The following is a 17005-nucleotide window of genomic DNA, read 5'->3' on the forward strand; positions in this document are numbered from 1 at the left end:
TGGGTCGTTATTAAATTATGGTCTTTCTTTTATTTCTTTACTATTAGCGATACATGTTGCCCTTGAGTGAGTCACAGCACAGGATACAGAGAATAAATTAAGACGAAAACTCAAAGCAGACACGCGGATCTACACACTTGAATCTTTAAAAGATGAGTTCAGTTTCCTATTTCATCCAGAGAGAGAGAGAGAGAGAGAGAGAGAGAGAGAGAGAGAGAGAGAGAGAGAGAGAGAGTCATATGTGACCTGACATGCTCAATAACTCTCTCTCTCTTTATCATATTATGTCAACAAAAACAAACCACACACACACACACACACACACACACACACACACACACACACACACACACACACACACACACTATATGCAAGTCATCCTTACCGATCTAATGCGAACAGTTTCAGCCACAAACCTCTAATGCTTGACTTGACTAAATCATTTTCTCTCTCTCTCTCTCTCTCTCTCTCTCTCTCTCTCTCTCTCTCTCTCTCTCTCTCTCTCTCTCTCTCTCTCTCTCTCTCTCTCTCTCTCTCTCTCTCTCTCTCTCTCTCTCTCTCTCTCTCTCTCGCCTCAGCTGTTCCGACTGGGATTTCTTTTTTCCCTAACTTGACTCCGGGATGAGAAGCGAAGTCGACATCAAAAGGCTTGAGGGAGGTGGCGGCGGCGCGGCCCCATGTGCGTCTCGGGAAGCACATATGGCCTTCTCCTTGTCAATCTGTTCATTTAATTCCTCATTATAAAATGCACTTGTGCCGCCCCCAAGGACGCGCGAGTCGAGGAAAATGGCATTAAGGGATGATACTTCCCCAGGGGCCGCGGAGGACGGGGAGGGGAGCAGGGGCGCCGAAGAAAGGAATTGGTGGGTTGGATTTCACTTAATGTGTTCATATTGGAGGAGTGGCGCTGATCCGGCTTTGTTCTTAGCTGTCTGTCTGTCTGTCTGTCCGCCTGTCTGTCTGTCTGTCATTCCGTCTCTTGGTTTGTCTGTGTGTCTGTCTCTGCTGTTATAGTGGATTGTCCGCCTGCTTTTCTTGTGTCTATACGTCTGTTTGGTCTTCTGAAATTCTGTTTGTATATGCTCAATTAATTGTTTCTTATTTTCTCCTACAAGATATAGTAGGCAGTTGCACATGCACACACAAATACACACACACACATACCCACACACTTTAACTCGAGGCACAAAATTCCCATATTGTTTCTCTCTTCATTCGTTACATCTTCCACATAAAAAATGACTCGTCCTCAAGTCCTAATTATTCCAAGGCAGAATCCTCCTGTCATTCCATCCCTCGTACCTAGCTGCTCTTCACTTGATAAACACGCCCGTCACTCTAAACCCTTCTTGACCCCTTCAATACCGAGACACTTTTTTACCTTGATTTTCGGTTATGATTTGACGATTCTGTTTGCATTAGGAAGGGTCCAACAGATTAAGGCCCGTAGTCTTTATTAGACCTACAGTAATCACAACATATGATTCTGAAGCTGTATAAAATCGCCAAAATAGTAACCAGAATGAATATGAAAATGCGTTCTGCTATACTTATACTTTTTTTTTAATACTAAAGAGATTAAAAGTTTGCGCTGGCACGAGTACTGCCACAGTATGGATTGGGGAGAAAGTAACCAATTAGTTGACGGCAGAGTTATCAAGATAAGCATTAGTGTGACATTCAGGATACAAAAAGCCTTCGGTCCACTTGGTTTAAGAGGATGAATACTGACGGAAACGACATACTAGGGCATCAAATTTCAAAAAAGGTGTTTTGGGGAGAAGAAATACGAACTTTCCACTTGAGATTGTAGAGGAGTGTGATAACTGAATGTCGCTAAGAATGATGGAAGAGCTGTTTGGAGAGCTATGTCAGATGGATACGAGTAGATGAATGAACTGATATTTTGATACTTTGATTACATTTCAAAATTATAGAAACACCAAAAGTAAAAACGTTGCTCACACTCGTAAACTGCCAATACATTCACAATAACCCCCAATGCCTTCATTTGGAGAGTGAAGGTGACTGAAATAAAACGCTGAAATGCTTGACAATACACGGCCATACGTCAGTCTGTTCCTTCCCACGCAGCAGAAAGGCGAGAATCACACCCGGATGTCTAGGGATTATTTTGGCTTCCGATGATGGTTTGCAAATAAGAAGACTTTGTTCCAAGCGAGTAGAGGCGTTCCCTTTGCTTGTTCCGCCCACTTACTACATGACTAGAAGAGGGGAGACGATTTGGAGAGAAGGGAAGAGGCAGGATAATTCTAAAGACGAAGATAGAAAACGAAGATTTTTTTTTCTCTTTCTCTCTCTCTCTCTGTACTTTTCCTCACCGTTTTTGTTCTCTCTTTCTCTCAACGAGGAGAAGAGCTTGGAGAAGTCTCTTGAGAGGCTTAGAAAAAAGAGTTGGTGGGTGGCGGCCTGGGCTGGGGAGAGGGAGAGGAGAGAGCGAAGAGAAAGAGAGTGGAAGGAAAGAGAGGAAGAGGCAGAGAAGAAAGACATGAGGAGGACAGAAGTGTGGAGTGAACGATATGGAGCGGTAAAGTGGAGGAAGAAGCAGGGAGGGAAAGAAGGCAGGCGGAAGATGGGGATGAGAGAAGGAAGGTTTGGGTAAGAGATGGAAAGGAAGGGAGAGTGAAGGGAGGGAAGGGTGGGCGTGGGAAACTTATCCTTTAGTACTCTCGATTTGTCATGATCAAGTGGATATGAAAGGGAAAGCAAATGTCAGACATACTTTCTCATTTAACCCATTCAGTACAAGGACACGTTTTCATATTCATTCTACTTGTTATTTGGTGATTTAATACAACTTCAGAAACTTACGTGGGAGTTAAGGTAGTGAAGACACTGGCTATTAATCTTCTGACCTTCATAGACCCTTCCTGATGTCAATAAAATGGTCGAATCACACCCAAAACTCAAGGTAAAAATGCGTCTCAGTACTGAAGAGGTTAATCTCATTGGTGGCACTCGAGGTTATCATTCCTCAGCTGGTCATGTCATCAAGGAGCTAGTGCATGTCAAGAAGCACATCACCCAACATCAAGCCATACACCTACTTTCCTCATGTATGTTTTTTTTTTCTTTTTTTCTTTTTGTAAAGGAATATATAACATTTTTATTCAGCATTTTTCATTTTACTTTTTATTTTCAGTGCAGCTCTTCAGGTTAAGCTCTCAATACCAGTTTATCCTTTTATGTGTACTTTTTAAGAGGGTAGTGGAAAAGGGCTACAAAAAAAAAAAAATAATGTCATTGTTATTATAATTATTATTAGTATTAGCAGTATTACTATTACCGTTATTTTTACTATTATTATTATTATTATTATTATTATTTCTATTATTACTATTACCACTACTACTATCATTGGTATTATCAACATTATCACTACTGCTACTACCATCACTGTCATTATTGCCACTGTTAGCCAGACTCGAGGCTGGAGTGGCACTGCCTGCAACACAAATCCTCACTCTAAAAAAGTCACGCGCCTGAAAAATGTATCAAATCATCTAGCGGATCGATCCACGCATTGTGTACACTATTTCTCCCTTTCTTTTATTTACTACACAAAGCCATGAAAATTTCACGACTAATGTTATCATTGATTTAAGAAGATCACAATTTCGGACAACCACTGGTGAATTTCTCCTTTACGACTGTACGCTTCAGTCCATAATAAAAAAAAAAGCTCTACTTGAGGTTACACAGGTTTCTAAGGTTTTTTGTTTTTCGGTTCTAGTATCATATGAACAAGATTTCTACGGTATTGACAGTAAAAGCAGTCTTGATATTGTGGCTCATCATCTCTGTGGCCTTTGAAAGTAATCGTGGTGAGAGAGCAAGGAGCTTCATAAATCCGGGCCTTAGAATCACAGATGATGACAGAGAGACGCAGTGAAGAAGCTTAATTAACCCCTTCAGTACTATGACGCAATTACATATAATTTCTGCTTACTATTTGGTGATTTTATACAGCTTCAGAAATTCATGCCGGGATTAAAATACTGAAGACTATAGCCACTAATATTCTGACCCCATTGACCGTTCCTAATATAGATAAAATAATTCTAATTGTACACAAATCTCAGGGTGAAAATGTGTCCCAGTATTGAAGGGGTTAGGGAATGGTACACAACACTCACATCCGCTCCACGTACCACTGATAGAGAGAGCTTTTGGGGGTAACGTGCAGTGTCTTACAGTGTTCCGCCCCCAAAAATGTAGGTGATCAAGAATGTTAAATCAAATGGTACTAAATGCACAGACACAACACCGCCCCAACGCCCCAGGCCCCTACACACCTACACACACTGTTTTATCGGATTTAGTGTAACTCTGACCACTGTAGTTTTCTCTCAGTTTTCCATACCGTGTCTTTCTCTTTTCAACTGGCGTATTATTAAACTTTTATTATTACTATTATTATTATTATTATTATTATTATTATTATTATTATTATTATTATTATTATTATTATTATTATTATTATTATTGAGAGAGAGAGAGAGAGAGAGAGAGAGAGAGAGAGAGAGAGAGAGAGAGAGAGAGAGAGAGAGAGAGAGAGAGAGAGAGAGAGAGAGAGAGAGAGAGAGAGAGAGAGAGAGAGAGAGAGAGAGAGAGAGAGAGAATGAACAGCTTGAGTGGAACCTTGTACAACTGAACTGCTTCCAAGTAAAAGTAATAAAAAAAACTACGAGATTGCTTGTCTTGACTACACACAGGAGAGGCAGCCCGCTAGAGTGGCGGTGCTGGCTGAGGTGCAGTGTTGTGGCAGTGACGGAATCAGGGAATTTACTCAAGAAAGGCGGGTGGAGCGCGGTCAGCTTGGACTAAGTTGTGAACCATAAGTAAAGGTGGAATGGTGGTGGTGGGCGGCTCATGTAAACTACTGCTCGATAGGTTAAGTTTCCAATAGCAGAGTGCCACAAGACCGGAAACATTTGTTTCAGTTTACATTCAAACTTTTTTTCAGTGCAGATGTGATGTGCTGCCTTAGAGTATTATGGAATCAGGTTAATTGGTTTCAACGTGAGATAAATTGCTTGCAAAAGGATTAAATTTTCACAAACTATCAAAATACTCAGGAAATCACAAAACAGACACTGTGGAATAGGACTCGACCGATGACCAAGGCTCTAGTGATGCATTCATTGATCGCAACTGTCTTGGGACTACACAAAGTTTTTGTTATCTACTTCTGAATGATATAATCATTTGGTCAAACCGCGAGCGGTCAACTTTTCAGTGTCCGGCGGCTAGCTTCATTCAGAAGTTGGTCAGCATCGTCTTGCAGCACAGAGTAGACATCTCGAAACACTATATTACGATGTAGCTATTGATTTTCCGTGGTTTTATTCCTTCCAATATTTTTTTATTTTACTGTTTTTTTTTTATTTATACCACGTGGACTTTTCACGGAGTTTATGGGCTAAAGGGGATAGTTTTGGGGGGTACCTCCTATCTCAAAGCCCACCCGCTAGGAAACCGTTGCCCCGAGTGAGGAAGCCTAACCTACACTCGGACCGTGGACAGGATTCGAACCCGTGCGCTTGGAGACCCCTCGGACTCCAAAGCACACATGGTTCCACTGTACCACAGCTGTTATTTCTTGATACATAATCATATAGAGCATGGTTTATTACAATGTCCCCGAACATGATATGCCTTCACACTTAAAAAGAAAATAAAACCCTCGTCACTGTGGCCACAGTCCATCAGCAAACACCGTTAGGTCTCCATGCCGACAAAAACGTCTCTCGGTTATGTTATTGTTTAAATGGCAAGAGACACTTTCATTATCAGACTAATTTCTAAGTTACGAAAATGATACTGCCTTTGGATTTATCAACTGAGAAACAAACTTATTTTTGTCCGGAGAATATAGGTATTATAAAAGACACCCTTCTGTATATAACATTAATTCTACTATTAAAGGATTTCTGTCGTTGATACACAATTAAATATACTTGAGTTATTTTACTATCTCGGTAAGTGATAGGAGAATATCTGAACATACACCATAGGCAGTAGATAAAATTCCTTTGAAATATTATGGTATCGCTGGGAAGTGCAACTGGAATTAGTGATATCCCCCATTACTGTTTCCTTTCTAGTACATGTTAGTATTTAAACAAACTAGCGAAAGATTTGCCTTCAATACGATTAATTGGAAAGAGCCGTAAACAGGTGCGGTGAAAGTTACGGCCTGATGAAGTGGCACTCCTGCCCTGAACACAAGAGTCTGTAGTACCAATAGGTACAGCGAGGCTCGGTGCTTCGTCGCAGATCGTTTCATATGTTTTATTCTTGTCCCAACAGTGATTTATTCAGCACGCCATCGCTGTAGCCTGATGGCATCGTTGTGTCGCAGCACCACCACCCGGCTGACCGCGTCTCCTCCCACTAGCGGCAAGTCTGATAAATGAGCACCATTAATATGCCCGTGAAACCAAGTTAATAAGTGTTTTTGAGCTTACTGTTCTGTAGAGACCAATTACGTTTGAGGAAGAGATGTTTAGCGCACGAGAGCGTCGTGAATCGGTACACCATTGTGGAAAGTTTGCAATGTTTGGTCAATAGAGTGAAGACCAAGCGGTGGTAATATGTGCTCTCGTCCTTAGTTGAGATCACACTTAATCCTGCCAAGCACTACCGTCTAAAATCCTCCATGGGCACGTGAATCAAGTTAATGTTCCTTACACAAAGCAATGAATCCAATACCATTGCAGTGGAGCACAAGTGTTGCTGAACTAAACTTGATCATTCTGAAGCGAGCAGTGCCCCCCTCTCCACTGCTGGCGGCCCTTCACTGCTCAGGAAGCCCTCCGGCCAAAGCGAGTGTTTGTTACAACCTCACACAATCTCCACAAATTTCAATAGAGGAATTATAAGTGCATTAGGAACATTTGGATTAAATTTTCCACTCGCTGTTCTCAATCACTGTGGTCACGCCTGCTGCTTTCATTTGTGGTTTGTAGTGTTTCGACTCCCACAGGAATGCCACAAGTTTTGTTTTTTTACGTTTAATGAATGCTTCTGAGCTACATCTTTTTTAATGGCTGAAAACGAGTAAGACGAATAAATATATAAATGTAATGATTCTTTAATGACGTCGGTTTTTCTAAATCACATTTTCTTTACATTATCATAATGAAAATTCCTTCTTTTGCCGGTACCAGTCAAATACAGGTAAATACTTAAGTAATTAAGTACACAGAAACAAGAAAACAATGAAAAAACATGAGGATGACAAAAGTGACGAGGCGGGCTGCGATGGGATTATCTTGTCAAACAAATACTAACCGCGAGGGAAAGGTGAGCGAGCGATCAGGCAAATAGACAACGTGACAAGTAAGAATTGACAGAGTATGAGTAGAGTAGCACCTCCTCATTACTCCCTTATCAACACGACAATCTTGACATGATGTAGTCTTTTCATTGTTATGATCGTTCTTTAAACTTCTCACCACTATGGAACAATACACTGACAGAAAGAAAAAATTATAAACAATTGGAGATTTACTTTCTTCTCTAAGCTACAAAACTATTTAAGAAGTTGCAGTGGAGTAAAAAAAAATCTAAAAAATGGTAGCTGATAACGGGGGAAAAATCTAGCAGTGAAAGTGATGAAAATGAGCAACGTAAAGAAAGATGTGGGGCAAATATATTCATAAGGGAGTGTGTGGCGCGGCTCAGGAGCAGTAAGTAAAGGGAGACAAGCTACACGAGCCAGAAACACAGGCGTGAGGGACGCAGACCAGAGAGAGAACCCGGGAAGCAGTGTGAGTATTTCAGGTTGGATTTATGAGCTGGGATAAGGCTGGTGCAGATGGCAGCAGAATTAGGCGGCGTATGTGAGACTATAGAGCAGGTAGGGGACAGGCAGTACAATGCAGCAGACAGGTGGGCAGGGCAGAGCAACAGCAGGTGGATGTGACGGGCCGGCAGCAGGTGGTAAGGGCCGGGGCGCGAGGAGGCGAGAAAATAGCGTGAGTGTGGTAGTTAATGAAGCGGGCGAGGAACAAAGGGTGTCGGTGCGCGGCGTGGGAGGGCCTCGGGGCGCCCCTGTGATGGTCCCGCCACGCCTTGTTGCCTCCTGATTACACCAGATTTATGGCGCAGCTCTCACTCCCCACTGCCTCCCTCCAACTCCCACTCCCCCCACCTGTCTCAGTCCCCACCTACCCGCCACACTCCTACCGCCGTGGCGCTCCACCACCACCACCACCACCACCACTTCCTCCTCCTCTTCCTCTTCAATCACAACCAAAGTCACTGTAGGTTTCCACATTACGTTAGCTACCACCACCACCACCATCACCATTACCATCACCACCATCATTATCCTTAACCATCTCCACCATTGTCATCATCTTTATCAGCTTCCATCAGCATCGTCACTGCCTTCACCACTATCACCATCACTATCACCTGCAACTATCACTACCACAATCATCTCCACCACCAACATCACCATAATTACGATCTATCTTCAGCAAAATAATCCCAAAGCAGCAACACCATCACCACCAACGACACCATCACCACCCAACATCAACACCACCACCCCATTACTACCACCACATCCATCACCACAACCACCACCACCGTCATTATTACTCGCTACATTCGTTTACAATAACCCTCTCTCTCTCTCTCTCTGTCTCTCTCTCTCTCTCTCTCTCTCTCTCTCTCTCTCTCTCTCTCTCTCTCTCTCTCTCTCTCTCTCTCTCTGTCACTCTCACTCTCTCACTCTTTCTCTACCGCAGTCATCCCGTCAATATCCCGTCACCACCCCGTCGCCTCTCCCATCGCAGGTGTCACTCGTTCCTCACTGCTCGGTCTGCCGCAAGAATTTATGGAGCATCTGTCCGACGATCACTGCCCGCTGGTCCACAACTGAAATACCAATACCTTCAACCCACATCGCTCTCTACCCCACCCATTCCTATCCCTCTCTGCTCCATCCTGCTCTATACTCCCCACTAAACTTTCCTTTCCTTCACATACCTGTTGATGGCCAAGAGAACATCACTCTATCCACACTTTTGTTTCCATCATCCAAGCTTCCATGAATTTCCATAGTGCCTTATTTATGGGTTATTTATTTGTTTAATATTAATTTTGGTAGTTCTGTGACTTGTTGTCTTGGGATATGCTCGTATTCCTCTAAGTTGCTCTTCTTTTCTCTCCCTTTGATTAAACCCACTGCTAGTTTATAGTTCTTTGTGTGTGTGTGTGTGTGTGTGTTTCACTGTTTGATCTGCTGCAGTCTCTGACGAGACAGCCAGACGTTACCCTACGGAACGAGCTCAGAGCTCATTATAGGCCTGAGACCAGGCACACACCACACACCGGGACAACAAGGTCACAACTCCTCGATTTACATTCCGTACCTACTCACTGCTAGGTGAACAGGGGCTACACGTGAAAGGAGACACACCCAAATATCTCCACCCGGCCGGGGAATCGAACCCCAGTCCTCTGGCTTGTGAAGCCAGCGCTCTAACCACTGAGCTACCGGGCGTGTGTGTGTGTGTGTGTGTGTGTGTGTGTTACAGAAGCTGACCAAATGCATGAAAATTGATGAAAATAAAATAAAAAGCTTGATCGCTCCCAAATTTCAAGAGAAAGTTTAAAAAGTTTGCTTATTTAGTTCATCATTTTTCCACTGGTAGGAGGAACACGGAATAAATAAAAAAAAAGAAGAAACGAGGTAGAGAGATCCATGAAGAGTTTACCAGTGAAAGGGGTGAAGGATTGAAAACACTAATCAACTCTTGCATTAGAACGTTAGATGGACATGTACAATCTACCACACACACAACACAAACACACTACACACTCACGAAACATCTCACAAAACACCAGAGAATTTATAAACCTAAAATTCGCAGACCAAATAATAAAGACCATGGATATTCCCAGCACCATACACACACACACACACACACACACACACACACACACACACACACACACACACCTCAGCTGCATGTCACAATTATAGCATATCCCAGCATCAGACGCGCCTCCCGCCGTATATCGCCTGGTGTGTGGAAGAGGAATTGTTGCAGCATTATGTTATGCAAATGGACGCGGAGCTGTAATCATGAACGGTCCACTGTTTATTTGATCCGAAGGAAATCAATACAGACTGTTGCTGCTCGATGCTCTCTGCTCGCTTGGTTGTGGGATTCCTCCTCCTCCTCCTCCTCCTCCTCCTCCTCCTCCTCCTCCTCCTCCTCCTCCTCCTCCTCCTCCTCCTCCTCCTCCTCCTCATCGTCCTCCTCCTCCTCTTCCTCCTTCTCCTCCTACTCCTCCTCCTCCTCCTCCTACTTCTACTACTACGTGTATGTGATTATGTGTGTGTGTGTGTGTGTGTGTGTGTGTGAAAGCAGAGAGAGAGAGAGAGAGAGAGAGAGAGAGAGAGAGAGAGAGAGAGAGAGAGAGAGAGAGAGAGAGAGAGAGAGAGAGAGAGAGAGAGAGAGAGAGAGAGAGAGAGAAAGACTAGGACAGACGGACACACAAACAGGACAGACAGAGACAGAAAGAGAGAAGAGAGAGAGAGAGAGAGAGAGAGAGAGAGAGAGAGAGAGAGAGAGAGAGAGAGAGAGAGAGAGAGAGAGAGAGAGAGAGAGAGAGAGAGAGAAGACACGTTGTACTGTACATATTTTCCTTCCCATTTTTCATTGTATCTATCACACAAACTCCACTTTTTTTTCTTTTCTTTCACCCTTACGTAATCCGGAACTCTGGCCAGCCGCACCGCCGCCGCGCAACATCCAGGAAAACACACACACACACACACACACACACACACACACACACACACACACACACGGAGCAAAGCAACACGCACCGCAGTTGAGAGAGAGAGAGAGAGAGAGAGAGAGAGAGAGAGAGAGAGAGAGAGAGAGAGAGAGAGTATTCACGAGCGACGTATGCAATGAAACTCCACCGTGTTCTGCCTCGAAATATTGTGAATTTTACCGGGAATAAAAACGCACATGAAATAGGTAACCGGCCAATATTGTAGCAAATATGTTATGCAACAGAATGCACGGCCGTCACCACAATCAGTTGAAATATAAATGATAAAAGTTTGCAGCGTGGTGGTCACAAAATATACGAGTTTTTGCATGACTGCACCGCGAGGAAGACGAGACTAAAAACAGGCGGAATGAAACGTTCTGTGTATTTGTGTGTGTGTGTGTGTGTGTGTGTGTGTGTGTGTGTGTGTGTGTGTGTGTGTGTGTGTGTGTTTCCTCTCTTCCTCTCTTATATCTGCAGGTGTTTCCTCCAATCCCATACATCACAGCGAAGGAAAGATAGTTCTCTCTCTCTCTCTCTCTCTCTCTCTCTCTCTGAAGCTCTTACCAATATGAAATTACAAGGAACGATATCAATAACACCAGAGAGGAGATGAATATGGCGAGCACTGCTTCTGTAATCACCACCACCACCACCACCATTACCGCCACGCAAATTAATACCTGCACTCATTTACAGACCGCCAGGCCAAGCATCTGACGCGGATGACAAATTATATGTACATAACTAGTCACGGATATAAGCTGCCGTTTTGAACCGAGGTGGCAATACTGTATGAAAACACCACACCAGTCAGTCTGTTGCTTGTATAAGGGAGGCGAGTGTTGTGGCTTTGCGTTAATGAACACCAGTGCCTCTCAGAGTTCCCTCTCGTTACCCGCTGTCTTTCACATTCACACACTCATCAATGTTTGCTCTGAAATTCACTCAGGTCTTGTATTCTGACACTCTTCGTCATTTTTTTTTCTCTTTCTCTCATCAGGGCAGTTTTCAAAGGCCACAGTGATGAATTGTCCAGCTCTTATCCGTGATTTTTGTCTTTTTATTCCCACATTCATAATTCAGAGGCAGAATTCTTGCTAACCTATCACCAGAATCATGAAAATAAAATACTCTTGACAATGGGAATACAGTTTACTCATCATAACTTGTTGAGAGTATTAGGGATAAGACGGTGAAGTGTTTGAGATTATAAACCAGATATCCTATTCGGTCTTATATTAAAGATTATAACACATGAATAAAATAATGTGGGAATTTGAGGCATTTATAAGAATTTTTGTGGGTGAATGTCCGTCTGTTTGTTCGTCAACATTTGTAATACTTCCACTTCTTTTCTTGTACGTCCTCAGTTTGTCCGTCAACACTCCTCGTCCATATTCTTAATTAATCATTATATTTGTTTTCCTTGTTCCTCAGTGCCTCTGCCGCCGCGCCTCCTCGCGTGCCATCGTGCGGTGCCAGCCAGCGGGCGGCTCACTGTCATTATGCTCTCATTATACGTAATTTGATTTGAAGTGGCGGCTCGTTCGCTCTCCCTCTCCATTCCCATAAGCTCCCCCCCTTTCATTCATTGTCACTAATGGCGCTTCCCTCCTCTTACTTCGCTCCCTCTGGTTTTTCCATATGGGTACTTTTCTTTCCATATTTTCCTAATTGTTTTGGTGTGTTTGTCTCGGCGCCGTATTGTGGTGGCCGCGATGTGGTGGTGTGTCCCCGCATCGCCTTTGACGTGTATAATTTATTCATTGATCTATCTATGCATTCACCAACTTACTTTGCATAACACTGGCGATTCTTACACACCAAGTTTTTTTTTGGCGTATGTAGCGTGTGGTCAACCAGAAATAAATGCCAGTACTAAATGTCAAATTATAATGGTTGAGAGCTTTAGAAAACTAGATAAATGTCCTTCTTTTTTATAAGGAACCTTACGCCAACACAAGTCAGCGCACGCACTCACACGCACACGCACACGCACACACACACACACACACACACACACACACACACACACACACACACACACACACGCGCCATCTGTGCACGGAGAGGGACAAGTGTGCCTATTGTGTTGTAATAAGATCGGCCTCCGTGATCACATTACGCCCCCACCACCACCATCACCACCACCGCCACCACCACCACCACCAGCTCCTCCTCTTCGTTTTTATTGGGTCCTTCGTCATCATTCTATCACGTTATTGCATCGTCGTCTCTTCATTAAGTCTTCCGGTAATTAGGTTAAGTGGAGGCTCTTCTTTCTCTCTCTCACTCACTTTCTCTCCTCTACTTGTATCAATCATCTCGTCGCTGCCGTCCCGCGTGTTAAACCAGTCACTTTTTTCATCTTTTTTTTTGTGCGTAATGAGATATATGATAAATAATAATCAATACTAACGCCGCTTTTTACGTAATTGTGACGCTGCTTCCTGGCGAATGAATGGAGATTAATGAAATGCATAAACTGCCGCGGTTGGGGGAATTACCGAGTTTGGTACATTAATATCACATTGCATCGCGTTTTTTTTTTTTATAATATAGACACACTTACACTCGTACATATAAAAGAGACGCATTAATCTGTCTTGAATATTACAGTGGGTTAGGACAGAATAAAAACGGTGATGAGTGAGGTGAAGCCAGAAACTTAGAGCGAGTTAATGAGTGATGAGATGAAGCAAGTTGGGTAATGGAGGTAAAGAGTGGCAGTTTGCGAGGCGAGCGGTGAGGACTGACAGCACAGCCCACAGGAACCTTGAGTCTTCAGCCACTACTAGTCTGTAGCGGTAAACAAAGCGACGGGCGGCTGGCGGAGCGTGGTCAAGGCGACTCTCGCAGATCGATAGAGAAGAGTGGGCGCAGGAGTGTGTGGTAGCGAGAGTCTGAGTGGCTGACCGCAGATGGCAGAGTGGCGGAGAGATATACCTTCCTTTTTTTTTTTACTTTATTCATTGATTGGTGTTAAGGAATGGTGCGTGTGTTGAGTCACTAACACACTAACTTGACACGGTTTGGTTAAGCTGAATTTTGTCACGTGGCAGGGAGAACTGTGAGAAAAAACTATATATCTCCGTTTTTTCCATTTATTCACCGAAGTTAATGATTTTTCTTCTTGAGTGTGCTGGGTTAGACTAAACTGGGCTATTTGTAAAGTAAGAGTAAATACTGAAAAAAAAAGAAACAATGTCCTATTTTTTTTCCCTTTCTTTATAAAGCTAAATTGTACGTTAGTGTTGCGTTATTAAAGATTGTAGTGGACTGAACCAAAGATAATGAGTGACAAATAACCTCTACTCCTCCCATGTTCTTCACTCACTTAGGCTAACGAGATGTATATTTCCCGGATTATAAAGGAAATACATAACTGAGCCGGACTATTTGTCAAATGAGAGGAGATAAGAAGAAATAAAATGTCCAGCCTTTTCCTTTTACTGAGTGAGGTGAACGGAAAGGTGTGTCTCTTAGGTTATCAAGGAACAAACTGCGTGAAACTGGACTGGAGGAAATTGGTGAACTGTGCCATGTTCGAGATAACTGAGCAAAAGTTTTCTCTCTTCCTGTTATACGTGAAGGATTCTTGTGTTATCTAGACATTAACTGTGATGGAATGGACGACACTGCACTTAACTGGAATGAATTGAAATAGCAAACTGTATGAGGTTGTACGTATTAACAAATATTCGCTAGTTGGACTGAACTGGACAGGACTGGACTGGGCTCTACACTGAGGGTCTGTTGATGCGGGAACACATACAGAGTTACCGACAAAAGACTCAACACAAAAACAACACATCGACACACACATCCGCCAACGGTATTAGTGTAAGTACTTTTCTTGGTAATCATCTGTTTCTCCACTTCCTGTAATCCTATTCCTTCCTCCGCCACACAGGAGATGAGTACCACCAGATGTCAGTCCTCAGCTTCACGCGTCACATCCTTCACTCTGATACAGCCTTGCTTCGCCGACTGTCCTCATCTGTTTCCTTCCTTTCGGCTCAGTGCTCATCTCTCTCTCTCTCTCTCTCTCTCTCTCTCTCTCTCTCTCTCTCTCTCTCTCTCTCTCTCTCTCTCCTATTGTTTTGTGTTTATACTGGCCTGTCTGTCTTTCCTCGGTCTGTTTCTCTTTTTATGTCTGTCTGTCACTGTCTTTGGTCTCAGTCTCTCTCTCTCTCTCTCTCTCTCTCTCTCTCTCTCTCTCTCTCTCTCTCTAGTGTGTACGTACACGGTTTACTTTACATAACATGAAAACTTTCCTTCCACCCTGAACACTGCTGTATTATTTAACTCGTACGTATCTGCCTGAGTACAAGACTTAGTGCATTACACCTCACACTGCTCACTTATTAATGCCACGTACATCTCCCAAGCAAGAGATGTGGTGATTTTCAGTGAATTTCGTGTTTATTTATTGAATATAAATTAGTTTGTGGACTAATTATTTGTTCTGTAATGAAAAGAAAGTAAATAAAACTCCGTAAAGTCAAGATAAACACGGGTGAGTAGTTAAACTTTTTATAAGACAAGGCAATCTTTTCTAGCAACTTGTACTTAAGTAGACACCAACAATTTTCATTTCCTCATTATCCTTCTTCAAAATAATTGTATTATCTCAACCCCCTTTCCTTTATTTTCCCTACTTTCATCTTCTCTCACTTTTACCCTTCCTCCTCCTCCTCTTCGTCCTCCTCCTCCGGCTTTTCCTCCTCTCCCACACTCATCTCGTTCCCAGCTCCCGTTCCCCCTTCCTTCCCTCCCTCCCTCTCTCTCTCTCTCTCTCTCCCGCGTCATCTGCGTGAATCACCAATAATTGTATCAGAGTAATGGCGCGTGCAGTATGACTTGATATCATTAGTGGGTCCAGTCATATGCGCCCGGTTATCGTGACTGATAGCATGGTTATCGGGGACCCCAGACCCAGAATTTTACCCTCTGAGGCAGTCCTTTCTGGTGGAGGCACTAGGTGAGGAGGGGAGGCAGAGGGGGAGCTAGAGCGGGAGAGATGATGAAGGGAAGGGCTAGGAGGCGCTGAGGTGATACGATGAAAATTATAGAGAGATGGATGAGGGAGATGAGGGAAGTGAGGGGCGGAGAGGGATTTAAGTAATAAGGGAGGATGGTAGGGGGACGGTGGTAGAGGGGAAGGCCAGAGAAGGTTGAGGGTGGCTGTCTGTGCACGACGGTGAGCGCTGGTCAGGGGATTAGAGAAAAGGAAGCTTGTGAGGAAGGATTAGGTGGCGCGTGGAGGGGATGAGATGGGTAATCATGTGGAAAGGATGGTTGAAGATGATGACTCTCAAAGTTAGGAATGAAAAAAAAAGTTGAAGAAAAACATAATGAATACTTGTTAGAAACTGGCGCCGCCGTAGGTGTAAAATTAAATACAGAATCAAGACAAACGAAAGTGCAATAACGAGTACTCACTGATCAAAAACTGCAACCGAGACTGGAAAAGTGATGAATGACACAGCGCTGGCACACCAACACACCAGACTACCAAACACAACGCTCGCAGATCAACACGCCAGACAAACACGATACAGGCACATGCTCACACTAGACAAACAACGCTGGCGCCAGCCTTCACACAGCCACCACAGCAGCTGGAATAAACGGAATTTTGGTCTCGAGACCAAGTTCGAACGTGATCAAAGACTCACTTGAGTAGAACTTTAATCAACAGAGGCACTTCTGTTGTGTTTCTAACTGCGCCACCCACCGCTACGTGGCGCGCTGTTCAGGCGGCAAGAACGAACATATTTACAGTAGTCCTGATAAATCACAAATTCTTCTTTTGAGTTCAGTGAGTCAAGCAACTTTGCTGTATTTCTGACAGGTGACAATTCCCCGGAAAACATCAGCTGGCCTTCAATTTGTTTGGGTACAGGAAATACAAAGAGAAAACTGGGAAAGGCCAACAGAACAATCATCATGTCGGTAAACACAGCCTGGGTCCCGCAGCAGAGACTGGGATTGCCCGAGTGTCAAACATTACTCTTTTCGTGTATGTGTGTGTGTGTGTGTGTGTGTGTGTGTGTGTGTGTGTGTGTGTGCGCGAGCGCGCGCCTGCAAGCTTAGAAATAGCAAAAGGAATAAAATCTTTTACAATAGAAATAGCAAAAGGAATAAAACCTTGGATACCAGAAATAGGAAA

At 43.5% G+C, this 17005-nt stretch overlaps 1 protein-coding gene and 1 pseudogene across 1 annotated transcript in view; one reads left to right on the forward strand and one right to left on the reverse strand.

Moving 5' to 3' along the window:
- LOC123498142 overlaps window positions 1-8917 on the forward strand; it is a 39547-nt pseudogene extending 30630 nt beyond the window's left edge.
- The window catches only part of LOC123498141 (coiled-coil domain-containing protein 170-like), a 72828-nt gene extending 56416 nt beyond the window's left edge, over window positions 1-16412 (reverse strand). The window contains exon 1 of the mRNA XM_045245314.1: window positions 16276-16412. The gene's annotated coding sequence lies outside the window, so the exon portion shown is untranslated. The remainder of the gene's footprint in view (window positions 1-16275) is intronic.
- Between the last annotated feature and the right edge of the window lie 593 nt (window positions 16413-17005).

This window comes from Portunus trituberculatus, chromosome 47 (genome assembly GCF_017591435.1).
Source record: "Portunus trituberculatus isolate SZX2019 chromosome 47, ASM1759143v1, whole genome shotgun sequence".
In the NCBI taxonomy this organism is placed as follows: Eukaryota; Metazoa; Arthropoda; class Malacostraca; order Decapoda; family Portunidae; genus Portunus; species Portunus trituberculatus.